The 18697-nt window shown below is 39.0% G+C and overlaps 1 protein-coding gene across 2 annotated transcripts in view; it reads left to right on the forward strand.

Moving 5' to 3' along the window:
• LOC139458283 (fibrocystin-L-like) overlaps nt 1–18697 on the forward strand; it is a 104763-nt gene that overhangs the window by 82593 nt on the left and 3473 nt on the right. The window lies entirely within an intron of this gene.

The raw sequence follows: 18697 nt of genomic DNA on the forward strand, positions 1-18697 counted from the left end.
TGACGACTTCCGATGAGCTCCGCCGTTCTTTTTGTCTGTTTGTTTAGGCTAAAGAAATTATCTAACATGCGCCCTTTGTCGAATCTTTATAGATCACAGTTAACCAATCAGTGTTTATGCAAAAATGCGTAAAACAAATATTGCCTCCAAGTTTATTTAGCTGTCCTTGCAGACGGTAGCCCAGTCTCTGGTCACGCTCAGTTGCGTTGCGTATCATCCGGGTACTCACGGGGGAAAAAACAATAACAAAGGCAACAACCAGTCCGGGGAATGGCGTTAGATCAGTGCCCCTTTAAAACAACAAGGTCATACCTGGTTGCACATGTTAATCAGGTAATTAACCCCTATCATGAAAATGGACTTGTCTTATTATAGACAAAAGAAATGACTCAAGCTGTTTGATACCCTCTTTTACTTTATTTAATTCAACATTTTAATTCATCCATCCCTTAAAATCCATTAAAATCCAGTTAAAGTCCACCTGGAATGTCTCTGGGTTGAATGGTTGGTTCAGTAGTTGTTGGATGTGGACCTTCAACTGAGCAAAGAGGCGTTGGTAAGTTGTAGTCCGACGATCAGGCATCAATGCGTAGACTAGAGGAAAGGGAATGCTTCCTTTCCGTGCATGCAGTATGTAAAGCTGATTCCAAAGATCTGGGCAGGCGGAGAAAGTACCATCCATGTAGACAATGGAAGCTGACTGGAGGACTCTAAGCTGATTATCAGTTGCAAATATCAGCATCTTGTCTTCTTCACCGTCGGCATAAAGCAGAAACCGCTCACCATCATGGGTCTCTCTCCAGGGTGCTGCAATGTCGACTTCAGGTCTGGTTTTAGGGAGTTTCGGGATGGTGTGACTGCGGTGTCTGTACATGGCGCTGCCGGCTGAGCTGAAGGAGGGAAATATAGCTGCAGCCTCCGGATCATGTCTCAAGACCTCGTCGTTGTAGAGGGCTGGCATAGGAGTGGTTGGTTCTTCTCTTGCTCTCTTTCTTAAGCTGCCAAGGAACTTGATTCTGCTGGTGTCTTCTGGTGGGTGGTTGTGTACAGTGAAATTTCTAACAAAATTTCCAACTGTTGTACATTTGCCAATGCAGGTCTTATCGGCACATCGCCAATGAGTACAAGTTTGTCTTACTTTGTTCTTGTAGTGGAGATATCCCTGAAAGAGGACCTGGAGAGAACCTCTTTGACTGGTAATGAACTCAACCTTCTGCAAACCTGCCATGATTGTGCATGAAATGTTCACAGACTAGGGGGAATTTATATGTGTAATAAGTAAGTTTTATCAAAACATCCATCTCAACTTTTTTCGTAAGCTCCTACTAGCTCCTAACTAAGTCATTTCCTGAGAATATTCAAACAGAATTACTGGCCTACTCTTATTAATTAATCCGCTAATCATGGGCTGTGACCATTGTTAAGTGGGTAGACTGGCTGTGTTAGCTAATTAATCCCACCTACTCCACTCTCTTACAATGGGTGTCTCACTAATGGGATGTCTCACTAATGGGATGTAACCGATTGTTTAATTTGCAGTTATATCACTGTTAGGCTGAGTGATGAGAGAATACATTTTGTTGTTTTTGTTAACGATCGTTTCCATTTTCAACGTGGTAACCTTATAAGTGACTAACTTTTTTATCATGATGAAATGAAACATATTAAAATAATCAGAGGGACTGACAGTCGCATTTTTCGCATAAATGTCATGCTCGCATTAATTTCATGATTTACTGAAGATAGATTTGAACATTTCTGAGCAACGATCATGTTTGGGTAAGGGAAGTAATCTTGTCTCCGCTTGCAATTGGATTCAGTTCCGAGATCGCAGCTTGACTGTTCGGCACGGCCGAAAGGCGGCATCCATGTTGTTCACGCTCCGCTGATCACGGGGCCTCATTTGTCTGTATTCTGCTTATGAGCCGGGATGCGCATGAAACACGGGTGTCAAAACGAATATATTTACCAATTATACGTACGGTCAATTAGCCAGTCCAAGAGACAATACCCTGGTTCTACCACCTTTAGGTGTAATTACGTCGCATGCCCCTGGTTCACGGTTCGTCTGATCTCCCGTCATAAAACCACGATGTTTATTTACCTGGAGCCTCCGACAGCGCCGACTTCCTGTGTACATGTACGTACATGGCAATAAATGGTTTGACAGTTGTTTGACGGAATCAATCAATAATTATTGACACAGTGATGTAATTCAAATTTGTCACTATTCACAACTCCTATTTTTATTTTTCTATTGTTCAGCTGTATTTTCGACCAGTTTTATATGTATAAAAAATCTTCTCTTGTATTTATAAACCAAACCTAATAACATTATATAAGAACAATTGTGTTTTTAAACCGTAGGTTTTCTATTAAAACAACCATGCAAGTAAGATTTCAGCCGTAATATTACTTTAGTCACTCCACAGATTACACATCTTATATGCTGCAAACGCAGCGAATGTAATGCTACTACGTCACAGCTGCCTCGTTAATTAAGGGCTGGAATGTTTTTGTGAAGGCAGTTAGAGCAGACGAATTTCCCCCCTCGCTGTATAAAGGCGGTCGCTAACCATATATGTGTATTTTTACTGTTTTTGGCTTGATTTGATTGTCCTTTGGTGAAAACAAATGTTCAATTGTGAAAGCAAACCCTTTTCCCCTGAACGTTAAAAGACAGCTGACTTTGTTTTTGTCTGAAATATCAACGTTTGGAGTCGTTTTTATATTCGGAAATCCATATTATGGTTAATATTTATAATATAATATGGACAATGGTAAAATTCATTATCACAGTTTAAGTGCTATTCACAAATGTATGTAAATCTACTTCGTGATGAATGAAGCATGGCAATAAATGTATGCATCTGATTCTTCATTTGTTCTGTATTCTTTGATGTGAATGAGTTTCGTTAATGATGATCACTCTCACAGATTTTTTGATAAGAGGATAACACTTTAACTGGAGAATAGTTATGAAAAATATATATATAAGTATAGGCGGTCTGTGCACATGTGGTGAAACTGATACCTCATTGATTTGCTAATCGGGACTTGGAAATCATAGTTGATTTTAAAATATATGGTTTTGACAGTAGTACGTCCTGACATCATAATATTATGTTGTAAACAACTTATCTTATCTTATGTTTAGTAAAACAATTATTGATAACTTCCTGAATTCCAATTGTTCAATGAACAGAATTATTCACAGCTCTGGCGTGAGACAACAATAAATTAGATGTTACCAAAGATTGTCCATTTTATGATCTTAGGCACATGTCGGCGCACTTACATGTGAGCCGTCTAGACGACTGTCTGTTTTGTAATTAAATGGCAGCTGCCATCCAGCCGAATACTTAATCTTGAGACCTATTACACTGCAAACACGAAAACGTCGTTTTTTTCCGTATATGGTCAATGGACGGAAAAACGACTAAAATTCATTAAAATTGATTAATTGGTGAGCGTCTAGAAAGTGTGCAGAAAATGGTCGAGTTTTTCAAGCCTAAAATGGACGGAAAAACGATGCTTTTTGCTCCGCCTTGTACAGCTGTTAATGGCCAATCAGCTGGCGCTGGTCCCCCGACGCACGCGATTCCCAAGGCTTCCTTTCGAAAGCTTTAGGTTTCGTATTTCTGGCATGCCTTGCTCTAGTATCTGTCGCGCGCAGTGCAGCGAGATTTGCTGATAAGCCAGTTTTAGGATATGCAACATGTTACTGAAATTCAGGCACGCGCCAAGAAGTCAAACCAAACAATGTTACCAAGTTTATTGTGGTAACATATCCCTCGGCTATGAACAGTTACCCCTATCGAATAATGGGTTGTGTTTCATTTGGTTATAATAATCAGGGATGTGAAATCTCCGCGGAAACGCGGAAAATCGCGTTTTTTAAAACTGTAGTCCTCGGAAAAAATCATCTTCCGCGTAAAAATTTAATTAAAAAATTTAAAAAAACACTCCGAAAAATATGATCGAAAACCGGACATTTGGCGCGGATTGTCCTGTTTTCGATCAGGGCTTTCACCAGCATAGGTTTTCGGACATCGTACGTTTTCTGTCACGAATACTTGCACTATAACGTGGGGTGTGGCGTCACACAGAAATTGTAAATACTCAGAGTCAGCTGATGGCTTGTTTTTAAGATAAAGTTGTCTTTTAGCCTGTAAGTGAATGAGATGTTTTACAGTTGTTCATGTGATAAGCGAAAAAACTATGAATGTTTCTTCAGCGTCCAAAACCCCGTCATGGGGATATATGTTGTATTAATGTCTTATGTTTGCAATGGAGTTTTGTTTTTTCCATCAAAAGGTAAGTACAAGGTAAGTTTTTTCAATATGCTTCAACATGGGGAAAGGGTCAGACATTGCACGCTTGTGACAGTTGTCCTTGTGCCTGGGGGATGGGGGTTTCAGTTTATGGCAGTATTGCTCCCAGACCTGGCGGGTAGCCAGGTGCGCGAAAGCTATGCCCGATTTTTTAAAAGTACTGATTTAACTTCGAAATTTTACTGCATCTGCCATCTTGTTTATTTGACTTATTGACTTTTGCCATTGACTTATTACATTTCTTGGTGTGAATGTTGTCCAAACTGCATGAAATTGCTTAAAATGCAATCAAATGTTTTAAAAATTTCGGGGGGGGGGGGGGCATGCCCCCAGACCCCCCTAGACTTTTCCTCTTTTTTCGGGAAAACCTGCTCACATCCCTGAATAATAACACAATTTTTAATGTGAAGTTTACAAGATATACGGCTAGGACGAGAGGTCGGTCACATGACGTTCTTCACGTGACTGTATTCTTGAAATGGCGTAAACACTGACTACTTCCACATTCCTGGGGAAAACCCTTGGAATTCACTGGTACGAATTCATACAGAAGCGTGGTTGCATGCCCGTTTAAGGATACCCTCGCTACAACCCATCCCAGAGAAAAAAACAAACGAAAAAAACATCCAAACTATCGTAGTGACAATCAACAGCAATCTATGAATTTACCTTAGTATCTATTTGACACATCTTTACAATCACCTTTCAACGATCGGCTAATAGATCAGTGATGACAAAGGCTTGAAATAGCCACAGGTTAATTAACAACTTCGGAAATATCTCCCGTCACGTTTATCGTGTCGGCCATTTTGACGTATTGTACTTGATGTAAATGTATTACGACGCTCTGTCATTGTAATTGACTTACTGAGGTAATCCTCATCTAATAAGGATATTGTTTGGAATATATTTCTTGTAAACATACTAAAACATGGGGGGGGGGGGGGGGGGGGGGGGGAACTATTTTATTCCGGGCTGGCCTTTTAAAGTTAGCAGTAAGTCAAGGCACCATGCGTGAAAATGATCTGTTATTATATGTGTTTAAATTACGGTTTGGGGCGTTAATAAAATACACTGACGCACTATTCAAATTAATTGGATAATTGAATATGCTTTCTTTTACATATTACATAACAGCACAACATTTGAACAGTTGCAGTAACACACTACGGTAATCGCATTAAACACCATTTTCAACTGTACAGTAATTCAGTATTTCAGTTATATCACGGTGTACAGACTGATGTGGGTGGGATTAAAATCCGAATTGGTTCAGGCCATCCAACGGGTGTTCGGGAAAAGGTGAGCGTATCCTGCCACACGGGTGGCACCCGTCACAAACACATGCAAGGACAAGTCAATTGTTCACCTGAATAAAGCACGGAAACACACAGTGATGCCCGTCCTCACTTTTACCGAGCATGTAAATTATATTGTCCGTCAAAAACATGGACGAGTATAAACAATATGTTCATTCACGTAATACATGTCATACATTTTGACAAAATGTATTGACTCGGAGCATTATTGTTAATCACAGCGTATAGAATCGGCATGCAGTTGAACTCATCACCCATCCTATTATTGATAATCCTTCTTGAAGATCTATGAAATCAGAAGCTGCAACACTTTATCTTTTAATTGGCATGTCAGACTTCTATTTCATAACTCAGTTTTATTTGCACGGATCACGGAAGGGACATTGTCGCGTTGTCGCATTGTCGCACTGTTGCATTGACGCCCTTACAAAAACAAGCAAAACGTGTCAAAATTAACAAAAGCGCGACAATTGGCCATTTGTCGCATTGTCGCGTGTTTGCATTGTCGCTCTTTGAATAATCCTTTTCTTTATTTTACAAAAGGGCGACGATGCCGTAACGCGACATTTTCAAGGTCAAAATATGTCTCGTTGTCGCATTGTCGCCCCATCACAAATGTGTATAAAAGGCGTAAAGTTTAGTTAATGCTACAGTTAGGAAGCGGTAACCAAGTTACATCTGTCGTAGAAGTTCAACCTGATACATGTAAGTCTTGAAATGAAAACACAAGTCCGTCCGCGAGTCCATAACGTTTTATTGTGAGCTCTTCTCTAAAAGTGCTTAGTGTTCGACTCCCAGTTCCAAACACGTAGTACCTCATCAACAATCCACATACCTCTAGTGCAGTGGTCTTCCAGAAGATCTTACTCTTGACCGCATTAGACAACTGACGAGTGCACGCCTGACCTGTGACCTCGTTGCAACCCTCATGAGGTGTTTGCCGAAGGGAGAGGGGTAGGAAATGTGTGCTCCAGCCCAGCGCGGAGCTCCCGACCAGCGCGGAGCTCCCGACACACTGTATACTGCATGTTGTATACAGTATATTGCAGTTGATATACTGTATACTGCATGTGATACTTATTAGCGGAAATGTTACAACTTTCAAGATTCAAGATTCAATTTGCATTTATTTCATATACAACAGACCGCCGTAATATATCACTGGAATACTGCTGAGAGCGGCGTTAAAACAATTTGTTTTCATAATGGGGCGCTGCAGTCATTTAAAATAGAACCGTAAACATATGAGGTACCAACTCACTCACTCTGTTTCGAATATGCAGCAGAAAATATATTATTAACCAGGTCTTTGGGAAGAGCAGAGACCATATAATAGATTATATGGTCTCTGGGAAGAGATATCAGATTTTTATAAGCAGTCACATAGGGATGATAAAGGACCCCTCGCTGATTAGGTTCTTGTTTACTTAAGAGCAGAGTTGGCCATGTTAGTTGATATAACCAAAATCCAGGAGCTCCGGCGGGGGGCAATCTGGTCTTGTTAGTGTATGGTATGAGCTGTGGCGTTGACCCAAGAGAATAATGTAAAAAATGAGCTCGAGACCAACTCAAATCTATAACGATTGTGAAAGTCTAGATTTCCACAGCCCTAGCCTGAAATTAAGAATTGGTCTAGGCTCCATTTTAATTGTATTATGTTCATTTTGTAGACATGGATGGACCAACCAGGAGAGAAATTGATGGAATATTAATATCACATTTTACCACTGATCCAGTTAAATTCATCACACAATAATATATTAGTATTTGACATTACGGCATTTGATTATAAGGGCATGATCATGTAAATGTTCACTGTAGTAATGTACACACCAGTCAACTTTATTATAATTTTTATTATAGTGTAGCGCGGCATCAACGATTACTTTATGATATCCTCACTTGTCATCGATGTATTGACATCGAACAATGGACGACAATTCGAAATTCTTATAAATAGCTTCAATAGGGACAGCGCCGGTGTAAGTACAATTTTCCTAGTTAAACATATGTCTCTACAAAATATAATCTGAAGCAGACAAGAACAATATTTTTTTTATTAATGCTTACTTTCATGGATAGAATTGAGGCAATCTAGGCTTGCCAAATCGTTCTAGACTTGAGCTGGATTCCTTTTAAATTTATTCTCTATGGTCTGGGAGACGAACGGGCGTCAGTATCGCATGGAGAACTGGGACAGCTTGAATCAGTGTAATCGGATATGTTGTGGAGTTTCGGTTTGGGGCTGTTTGCTGAATAGAACAAGGGCTCGCGAACAAGGGCACAATGTAGAGATTAAATCATTACCATCCCTCTTTATATCAGATATGTTATTGTGATTTGAAATCTCTTTTGGATAATTGCGAGTTATGTATACTCTGTATTCTTTCGTCATGGTAGCATATATATTTTCTATGTTGCTTTTTGAATTATCCACAAATAATGATAACTACAATGTAAACCTCTCTTTGGAGATATACAATAATACTACTGAAGGGCATATCTGAAAAATGGGACTTATCGACAAATATTTCTTTCTTACAGGCATTCTGATCTTTATATTATACTTTGTACAGTTTAATAAATAATGGCAAATTGTGTATCTTTCTACATTTTGAATTAATTATAATTTCTGCAATAAAACCTTAGCATCAGATAGTGATATAAACGAATATGATCTATACTGTGATAAATGAATTATCAATTTCGTATTATGAATTAGATAAACAGAAATATGATAGTAAAACAAATTATTTTAATCTGTTCGTGTGAGTAGGTAACGAGAGATCTAGGCAACTCATTAACGTATCCATTTGTGAAAAATGAAATTATATTAAAAGTTTAGGGGGTTGAACATGTACATTGAATGACAGGGAAGAAAGCAACGCAATAATTAAATTATGAATCAAATTATGTTATAAATATAACAGAATATATAGAAATATAAGTTTAATTTCTCATTGTTGGAAGGTGTTTAATAATAGATTTTGTTTGTTTGTTGTTAAACGCCGCACTCAGCAATATACCAGTTTTATGACGGCGGTTTGTAAATAATCCAGTCTGGGCCAGACAATCCAGTTATTGACATCAAGAGCACCGATCTACGCAATTGGGATACGATGACATGCATCAACCAAGTCAGCGAGCCTGACCACCCGATCGTGTTAGTCACCTTAGTACAAGCATGGGTTGTTGAAGGCCTATTCTAACCCGTATCTTCACGGGTATTTTTTCAATAATAAGGTACAATGAAATGCTGTATATGTCCATAATAAGTGTGTATAAGTAGATGGATAATATATCCATACACGCCAATTAAATGGCTACATATGGTTCTTTGATTAACTCTTTTACAAGTCAATATTTCAAGACATGTATTTGATATTCATAATAACTCCACAATAGCTACACAATGGCGACAAAACGGTACCAGCATCACATATATCTATATAATTACTTTTATGTTAAATCATGTATCTAAATAGTAAATTAGAAGGATTAAAAATATACACTTCCGACATTTTTCGGGTTTTTTTTCGTTTGGAGAGAGGAGTAGTGACAGTAGTGACTGGTATCTGAAGGGTGCAAACAGGTGTCGAGTGGCTGTCTCAGATGGCTCTAATTTCGTAGCTCTAAAGATCATGACGGCGATACAGACCGTGATGCAGTTTGTCTCACAGTCCCTGAACCAAATTATGTTCCCTTCCGCCCAGGCCTTACTGCAATGCTATAGCCCCAAATGAAACAAGCCTAGATGTTCAACGGGTTTAGGCTAAAATTTCCATATCACTTGGGCTCCTTTTAAATTTAAATATAGTTTCTCGTTTTAACCAAAATAATGTATTTTCAGAGACTAAGCGTTTGTCTAACCGTGAAGTACAACTATCCAAAAGATCCCATGCGTGTCTATATTTCTTCAGACAGCCTCTCCATGTTCCTATCTATATGTATCAAAAGACAAATGAATTAAATATTACAGCACTGGTGAATAGGTTATATGCGCATGTAAGCGTCGATCTACAATATCCTTTGTGCAAAATACATATATACTGATGAATTAACATAGTAATACTACGCAAATATATGCCCAGATGTATACATAAGTTTCATCTCGTGATCTTTATTCGTGCTTTTAGCTCTTTTTCTACATTAGATTATGGGGTGTTACATCACACCAGAAAGCCAGGTCCAAATTCTAGTCATAATTTCATGGTCCGTCTTGTATGTTGGAAACCAATATCGCAACATGGCTGAATATTGCTAAACGTGGTATTTACCCGATTACTCACATAATTATTCCATTTTCTTCGTACACGTTCTACAATCATCTACGATCACTATCTATAAGGAGGTATATCTATATTCATCCAAATGTACATACATATATGTCCACATACATATGTATTAAGCAAGTCCCACATTCGTCCTTAAAAGAAAAATGCTAAGCATTTCCTCTGTATGTATTTATATATGTAAAAATCGTTTTTATGACTACAGTGATTTTTGCAAGGCTACTCTCATAAATGTCATGACGCATTTGAGGCCAGGGTTCTTCTATACTCGCATTAATGTGCTGACTTATTATTGCGTTAATTTCATGATTTACAGTATTCATGAAGAACATTTCACGTGAGACCGTGCGACTATTTTTTATATTTAGCTAGCTCAAACGATCTATTGGTTTGATTTATTGTTATGGTATCCACAAAATAAGTAGGATCCGTTTTTTCCGTTTTTGTTGTTCATTGTGTAACACCGCACGTAGAAATATTCCAGTTATATGACGGTTGTCTGTAAATAATCGAGTCTGGACCAGACAATCCAGTGATTGATATCACGACCACCGATCCACGCAATTGAGATACGATGACATGCATCAACCAAGTCAGCGAGCCTGACCACCCGATCCCTTGAGTCGACTCTTACGACAAGCATAGTCGCCTATAACGGCAAGCATGGGTTGCTGTAAATCTATTCTTAACCGGATCTTCAAAGGTCAAGTGGGATTCAACTGATATGTTAAGATGAAATAAAACTGAATTATATGTGCTGTTTACATATCAAAGTTTGCCAAATTGTTACAAAATGTTTGGCCACAGCAAGGCTACGTATTCACAACTTATTGTGGTAGGCACAGTATAACTCATGAGTCCTCCTTGTGGGTCACCTGCTTGGTAATATGGGACGGGAAAACTGCAGGGGGTGAGGGCAGTTAAGTTGATGGTACAGACAGATAACAGAGATCATTTTACAAATGTGAAACCTCATTCACAAAGGAAGAGGCGAAAGCTGAAACTTGGTGAGATTTACAGAACAAAGGCAGTTATTTCTAGTTTCTTACTGACTCTCGAGGATACACTTAATAAAAATTCGTGTGTGCGACACGGCCACCAGTCACTAAATTTGGGTCACAATCTTTCTGTCTTCTTTCATTTGTCATCTGAAATACCATCCCTTTGTGTACTTGTGCTTCCTGCTCAAGTTACCAAACACATCCTGTTTACGTACACCTGCAAGATATATATTACGCCGAGGAGAATTTACAATTATACGTTGATATGTCTAACTGCTGGCCTGGTACGCAATGTCATATTTCTTATCGCCAGGGATCACAGGTGTGATACCTGTCTCCCCCAAGGAGACGTCTGATTAAACTCTTTGCTTCGTCAATGCTTCGTCTAGCCCAAACCGGTAACTGGTACCACTAGCAACGATACAATGGCGTACAAAGACTTACGATGAGTCAAGCATCCGTCACTCGATTTCCATTTTGATTGATTGTTTGATTGATAGATTGATAGATTGATACAGAGTGAGTGAGTGAGTGAGTGAGTGAGTGAGTGAGTGAGTGAGTGAGTGAGTGAGTGAGTGCCTGTTTCACTGGTATGTCCGGATCTGGGTACGGGTCACCGGCTTAGCGTCACCGATCTAGATATATCTATGCAGGTCATTCATGCGGTGTTCCCGCATCGCCGTCACCATCATTATCATCACCACCACCATCAGCATCGCCACCGGTATCGTTATCACAGGTATATACGGTACTCCACACAGAGATTAACGAAGGGCATCTTTTTGATCAGGGGTTAGTTAAATATCTATAACAGCTGTGTGTCAGTCGGGCAGCTGTGAACACGGTTCTTCAGCATCGGACATCAGCTGTCCTTGACACGCACATTTCAGCGCATTTGAATGGATTTAACAACAAGTAAGGTCATCTTGAGCGGGACGGTTTTCGTAGGCAATAGATGGATTAGCATATGAACTATGATTCTCTTTAGGTAGAAAAAGATCCACGATGTTCGACCTGGTAGAAGTGTGTAATCAAACCGCACAGCATTGGTCTTTGATTGACTGTGGCGTCAAAACAAACTTATTCATGTACTTGATCTGAATGTTCATCTTAATTGTTATGGATAGTCACGGAGCCGTGATCCAGAGAACAGGGTGTCATTAGATAAAAATGAAGTAATTATAGGATTACCAGAAAAACGGGGTATAACACCCAAGCCAATAACCTCCCCTCAGGAACACCAGAGTAAGTCAGTACAAGATTGAAAACTGCCCCATAAGTATCTATGACAGGCTAGTCGGGTATTGCTACTTGTATATGTGAAAACAAAGTTTTTAAAATTATTAGCAAAACTGATGAAAGTCACCAATAAACGTGTATAAGTGTTATATCGTCACTGCAAAAATAATGAGTGTTGTCTTTAGTATTAACATTCAAATACGTGATATCTGTATTAGCGATATTGTCTACGTTCCACCGGTGAGTAAGCTTTAGGCTTACTATCTCGTAGTATAAATGTTGCAAGAAATTGTATTTCTGAAGACATCACGATACAGTTTTTGACGATGCATCACGTCTGCACCAGCGCTTGATAACAGCCTTGTGTTTGGGTGTTTCAGTAGTTTAAATTGCTGTTCTTGATGTTGTTGAATAAACTTTGATACTATGAACAATATAAGGTTATATGAGAGTATGACTTTAGAATGGTAACATGCGTTTATGTATATCTGATATAAATATATATATATAATAGGATGACATAAATAGAACAATGACTAGTACGTCCAGATTAGTGTATAGGCAACATTTAAAAGTAGATGAAAGAACACAATCGTCCGGAATACAGTGTATAATTCTGGTGCACTTCCATGTGACTCTTCAATTTAAATGGAGTTACTTGTTTCTTTAAAAACTATACAGTTTTAGAGACTGAATAGATATCACCAGTTTGGAATTTGAAACTAATCTGTTTACAGTAACAGAACACTGTTTAAGTGTCATGTACAAATGAGAAAGTGGAATCCCGTCAATTAGGCGGACGAACCTTAAAACTATTAATAAACATTAAAATAAGCAATATCTGGAAAATGTATATGCATATACTATCTGGCAATAAACACCAAGATCACCTTCTACAAAAATAAGTTTTAAAAGCAGGTTGATATTCTTTTGCGTATTTGACGAGTATATAACTTTCGAAAGTATAAATCCTTTTCCTATACTCAGACGTTCCTGAGCCTTGCGCTTTCCTAATTATTTTGACTAAAATTATTACCGTTATCATTGTATTTGTTAATGGGAAATACGCGCCTATCAAGTACGTGCCATAAATTAAAGCGACATTGTACGATTCCGAACTCATCACGAGACTGTGTTTATGAATCACTGTTAAATAGTGGTGACATATAGTGGAAACAATACGCGAAATCGCGCATGCACAGAACGGAAAATTTGGACAAGGCATTAAGCAATCCGCATGCGCAGAACGATTGATTTCAGTACTTCCGCTAAGCGCTTCGAGTACAGCGTCAAACTCGGGCCTGTAATCTAACACGCGAGAACATACCAATGAAATCTGAGAAGTAGGAATACCGGTAGACGCTGTTGCTTGATTGACAATGCCAATCAAGAAAGGGAGGAGCTTGATGATATCGTTCTCTCCCAGTAAATTCCGATGTCAAATAACGACGTTATTTGGACGGAAAAACGATGTTTTGAAGCGTCCAAATAACGTCGTTTAGACACAACGCTAGCTAACCAAATAAATAAACAAACCGACCCAAACATAGCTAAAACCACCACAATTGCATACATACATGAAAATTGGCCAAATGGGTGTCACATATACACTGACGGATCTTCAGACCCGATCTCCAACCACACAGGCTTCGGAGTCCATACCACACAACCAGTTATATCCACACAATCTTACCGACTCCCTAACAACCAATCTATATTCACGGCCGAACTTATTGGCATGGCCTCAGCCCTGCATAACCAACAATCTAAAAACAACAATAAAATCCTAATTCTCACCGACTCCCTTAGTGGACTACAAGCCCGCCAAAACAAAAATACCAAAAAACGACCTAAATTAATAAACCAAATACTTAAAAGCTCCAACGACCTAACAAAAGCAGGCAAACAAATAACCTTCTTGTAGATCCCCGCCCACGTAGGAATTTACGGCAACGAAAGCGCCGATAAAGCAGCTAAATTATCTCTTAAAATACCAGAAATAAGCCTAAACCTACCCATCTCAAAATCAGAAATTAAAAGTGTAAACAAACAAAAAATAACCAAAAAATGGCATAATCAATATCAAAACTCAAATAGCCAAATCAAAAAAGTGCTCAGAAAACCACTAGCCACACCTAAAATCCTACACCCCTCTAAAAAAATTGACAGATTAATTACAAAACTCCAAACAGGACACACGAACCTAAATAACCACCTAAAAAAACTTAAAAGACACACCACAGGCAACTGCCCCCACTGCAAACAACCCGAAACCACAGAACACGCACTGATCCACTGCACCCACTACCAAACACACAGAACCACACTACAAACCACCCTCAATCTAAATAAGGTTCCTACTCTAGATGAACCACTAAACCCTCAAAATAAACAAGAAAACTTCAAGGCCCTAGGCGTATTTCTAATCAAACCAGACCTAATTAAGCGCATCTAAAAACTAATTAATCTACCAATCCAAAATCCAATAAAAATACAAACACCCACCTCAACCGGCTCCCTTAGTTCCCTCCTCCACCCACCTCGGCATTTATTCCAAATTTAAAAATCTCAAAAATTTAATATAAGCAACCCCTAAAAGCCCCCTTTTGGGTTGCACACACCACTTTCACCCTTTTCGGAATACACTAAATGGTCCGGCCAGGCCCGTGTGCGAAATACGCTGCAGTCGGAAAGCGCACGTTAAATCTTCTATATCAGTCAGTAGTTGTCTCAGCACTACACAATCAGCAATCTAAAAAACAACCAAAAAATCCTCATCCTAACCGACTCCCTCAGTGGACTACAAGCCCTCAAAAATAAAAACACTAAAAACCACCCCAAACTAATAAATCAAATACTTAATAGCTCAAACAACTTAACTAGGGCAGGTAAACAAATAGAGTTCATTTGGACCCCCGCCCACGTAGGAATCTTTGGAAATGAAAAGGCAGATAAAGCAGCAAAATTATCCCTTTAACTCCCAGAAATAAGCTTAAACTTACCCAGCTCAAAATCAGAAATCAAAAGTCTCACTAAACAAAAAATCAACAAAAAAATGGCAAAATATATACCAAAACTTAAATAGCCAAATCAGGAAAGTACAAAAAAAAACCTAAATAAACCAAAAATACTACACCCATCCAAAATAATCGACAGAATAATTACTAAACTACAAACAGGCCGCACCAAACTAAATAATCACCGTAAAATAGCTAATCTACACACAACAGGAAACTGCCCACATTGGAAACAACAAGAAACACCAGAACACGTACTCATTCACTGCACACGCTACCAAACACACCAAACAACACTACAGACCACCCTAAATCTTAAAACCGGACTTACACTAGAATCAATCCTAAATCCATAAAATAAATTAGAAAAATTCAAAGCCTTAGGTTTATACCTAATTAAAACAGGACTAATTAGTCGCATTTAAACCCCAAATAAAATAATAAAACCAAAACTACCTTATCTAACAACCACCCAACACACACAGCTCCCTTAGTTCGTCCCCCACCCACTCTTGGCATTCTTTCCAAATCTCAAAATTTCAAAATTACTATATAAGCAACCCCTAAAGCCCCTAATTCATAGTCTTTTTATTGTTCAAATTACTGATAAAACATATTTTAACTTGTTCCTTCTAACCATATTTCCAAACAATTCCAAACCATTCCAAACCATTCCAAGTCATTCCAAACATTTCCAGTGTTGGAAATATGTTTGGAAATGTTGCCATTCCAATTTTGGATTTTTTGGAAAGATCGATCTTTCCAAGCTTTGGAAAGTTTGGAATGAGCGATCTTTCCAAAGCATTCCAACGTTCATTCCAAATTGGAATGGACGCTATTTGGTCTTGTGCCGACCGCCCCAGAAAGACATTGAAGATTGAAATCATACCTGGGTATGTGTATTGTATAAGGGTCGCTTGATCCAGAGGATAAACATGACCAGATTGTGTATACCTACCTATACTGTCATAATGCGTGCATGTGTAGCCCACAGGGTGAAACAAATTGTAATTTGCATGTGGTACCTTCAGAATCAGGAATGAGAAAATGGCACATTTCAGTTTAAATATTTATGTGATATAAAAGTAGAAAAGAAACATATTATTATCCTAACCCGGAATCCCCACGGAAACGGATTCGTGAAACAAACCAGTGGCTGAAAGCATGAGCGAATCACACCCTCGGGGCATTGTGACTCGCAAACGGACAGGTCACGTGTTATGATCCCGTTATGATCAACGTCTTCGACAAACGAAGGAACGCTCTCCAAACTGTAGATTATATTAACCATTATTTTAAACATAACATACCCGCACCATAGGCTCATAACTGTTAACATCAGAACTTCGTCTACTGTTATCTTTAGTTTAGTTTGGTTTCGTTTGTGCGCCAGTAGAACAAGGGTTGCATATGACCAGGTGTTCCAGTTGGACCCTTAGACAGTGACATTCGGGTATTAGATAAACTTTCATATCTTCTATTCAGATTCCTCATTGCTAATGATAATAATAATAATAATAATAATAGGTTCAGGTATTCTTGAACACTAATTCTCTCTTCCTTATCCTAAATTTAGATTGCGTCTAGGCGTTTTGTACTTTTTGAATAAAATTAAATCTTTAGTCGTCATTAAAAAATAATTATTAAAACAGTCACTTATTTACATAAAATAAGGGCCCTTCCCGAATGTTAAAATATAGCGTCAAGAAGAATGCTGATTTATTAAAGTTTGTTTGGGGACTCAACAAGATAATCATCTTCGGCAGTCGTCAACGACATTAAACATACGCAGCATTTCCAATTGTAGCGACTAAATTCATCAAAACCGCCTCCGTGGTCTAGTGGTAGAGCGTCCGCCCGGAGAGCGGGAGGTCCGGGGTTCGATCCCCGGCCACGTCATACCAAAAGACGTTAAAAGATAGTAATTGTTGTTACCCTGCCTGGCGCTCGGCATTAAGAGGCTAAAACAAGGACTGGTCGGCTCGGAGTCAGTAAACTGTGTCTGAGTGGGGTATTCATGTTAAACTGCGGCATGGTATCTCAGTGAGCTAGCACTATAAATTGGCATCAGTCCGGACTAGTACAAGCAGCCACAGACACACGTGCATGCACGTCGCTATATAAGTGCAATAATCTTGGACGCGACGTTAAACCCAATTTCACCTCTCCTTAATTGATGATACGATAATAACATTATTATTCTGCATTACCCTCCATGTATACAGACCGCCGTCATATAGATGGAATATTGCTGAGTGCGGCGCTAAACAACAAACAAAACATGTATACACGCATACATTAATTTACAAGTGTTTAATCATACTTTTGTCAACTATCTGTGTGGCCCATTTTGTAGTTTGTTTACATTCAAAGGAAGTTTAGATACATACGTTCCTCGCCTGGTTATTGTTTTAATCATTGTTTCGCCAGACCTCCGGAATATAGTGTGCGGTAAGATATCCTCATGATACAGATATTTATTAATTTACTGGTTTGGTTTGTTTAAGACGCTTTGTTGTTGTTGTTGTTGAAATGTGACTAATCATTGTCTTGTTAGTTATCTGGGATCAATTTAACTAACATGGTGTGAAGCTAACGAACGCTAACTGCGACGTATTGAATGCCAGAATAAGAATCAGGGTGTGGGAGTTGGAGCGGGGTGTGGAGCGAATGAGAGTTAAGAGTTTTTCATCGGGACACATGGCTCTACGTACTTGTATTATTATTATTACGATTGTCGAAACCCTTATTCGCGATACTCTTAGCGCTGTGATCGCTATGAGAAACTATTACCCTGGAATATTGCTAAAAGCGGCGTAAAATCATACTCACTCACTACTACCTTAGCGCTGTGACGATCGTTACTCTCATGCTTCAGTGTTGGTGGACGTATTGTGGAACGGGTTCCTGGTGTGGGTAATGTTTAGTAGCGGTTGGTAATATTTCTACACACTCGGTATATGCACGTTTCTGATGCAGTGGTAGTCGGTATTCGATTATAATTATGTTTTATTTTTTTATTATTATTATTATTATTATTATTATAATTGATTAAAATTTTAAGAATGCAGCTAAGAGGATTTGGGTGATCCTGGCATAAGTCGGGCTGGTTAGGCTTATCATCAGCTCAGGGCCCTTGCCCCCTCTACGCGCAGCCAAGACAGCGAATTGGACTTCTCCCAGAAAGCGCTGCCTGGTCAAACCCACTCAGAACTTTTCGGAGAATGTGGAACCTCCCCAACACTGCAACCTTCTGCATTACCCAGATTGTCAGAAGGGCTGTATTCCTGGCAGCAAACCCGGGTACTCTCCTAATGTCAGTCAACAGATTGGGAAGTACCAAACCTAAGGCACCAAGAACAATGGGGAGTCGGACAACTTGGTATTTGGGATGCAAGCGTCCGCATATTTGCCATGCTCAGAACTGTTCTCTCGTTGCTGTCTGAACTTATTCCTGTTTGTAAACATCTGGGTAAACGGTATGCAGCGAAGAAC

The sequence above is a fragment of the Haliotis cracherodii genome, unplaced genomic scaffold (genome assembly GCF_022045235.1).
Source record: "Haliotis cracherodii isolate W230 unplaced genomic scaffold, xgHalCrac1.p SCAF_12, whole genome shotgun sequence".
Taxonomy (NCBI): domain Eukaryota; kingdom Metazoa; phylum Mollusca; class Gastropoda; order Lepetellida; family Haliotidae; genus Haliotis; species Haliotis cracherodii.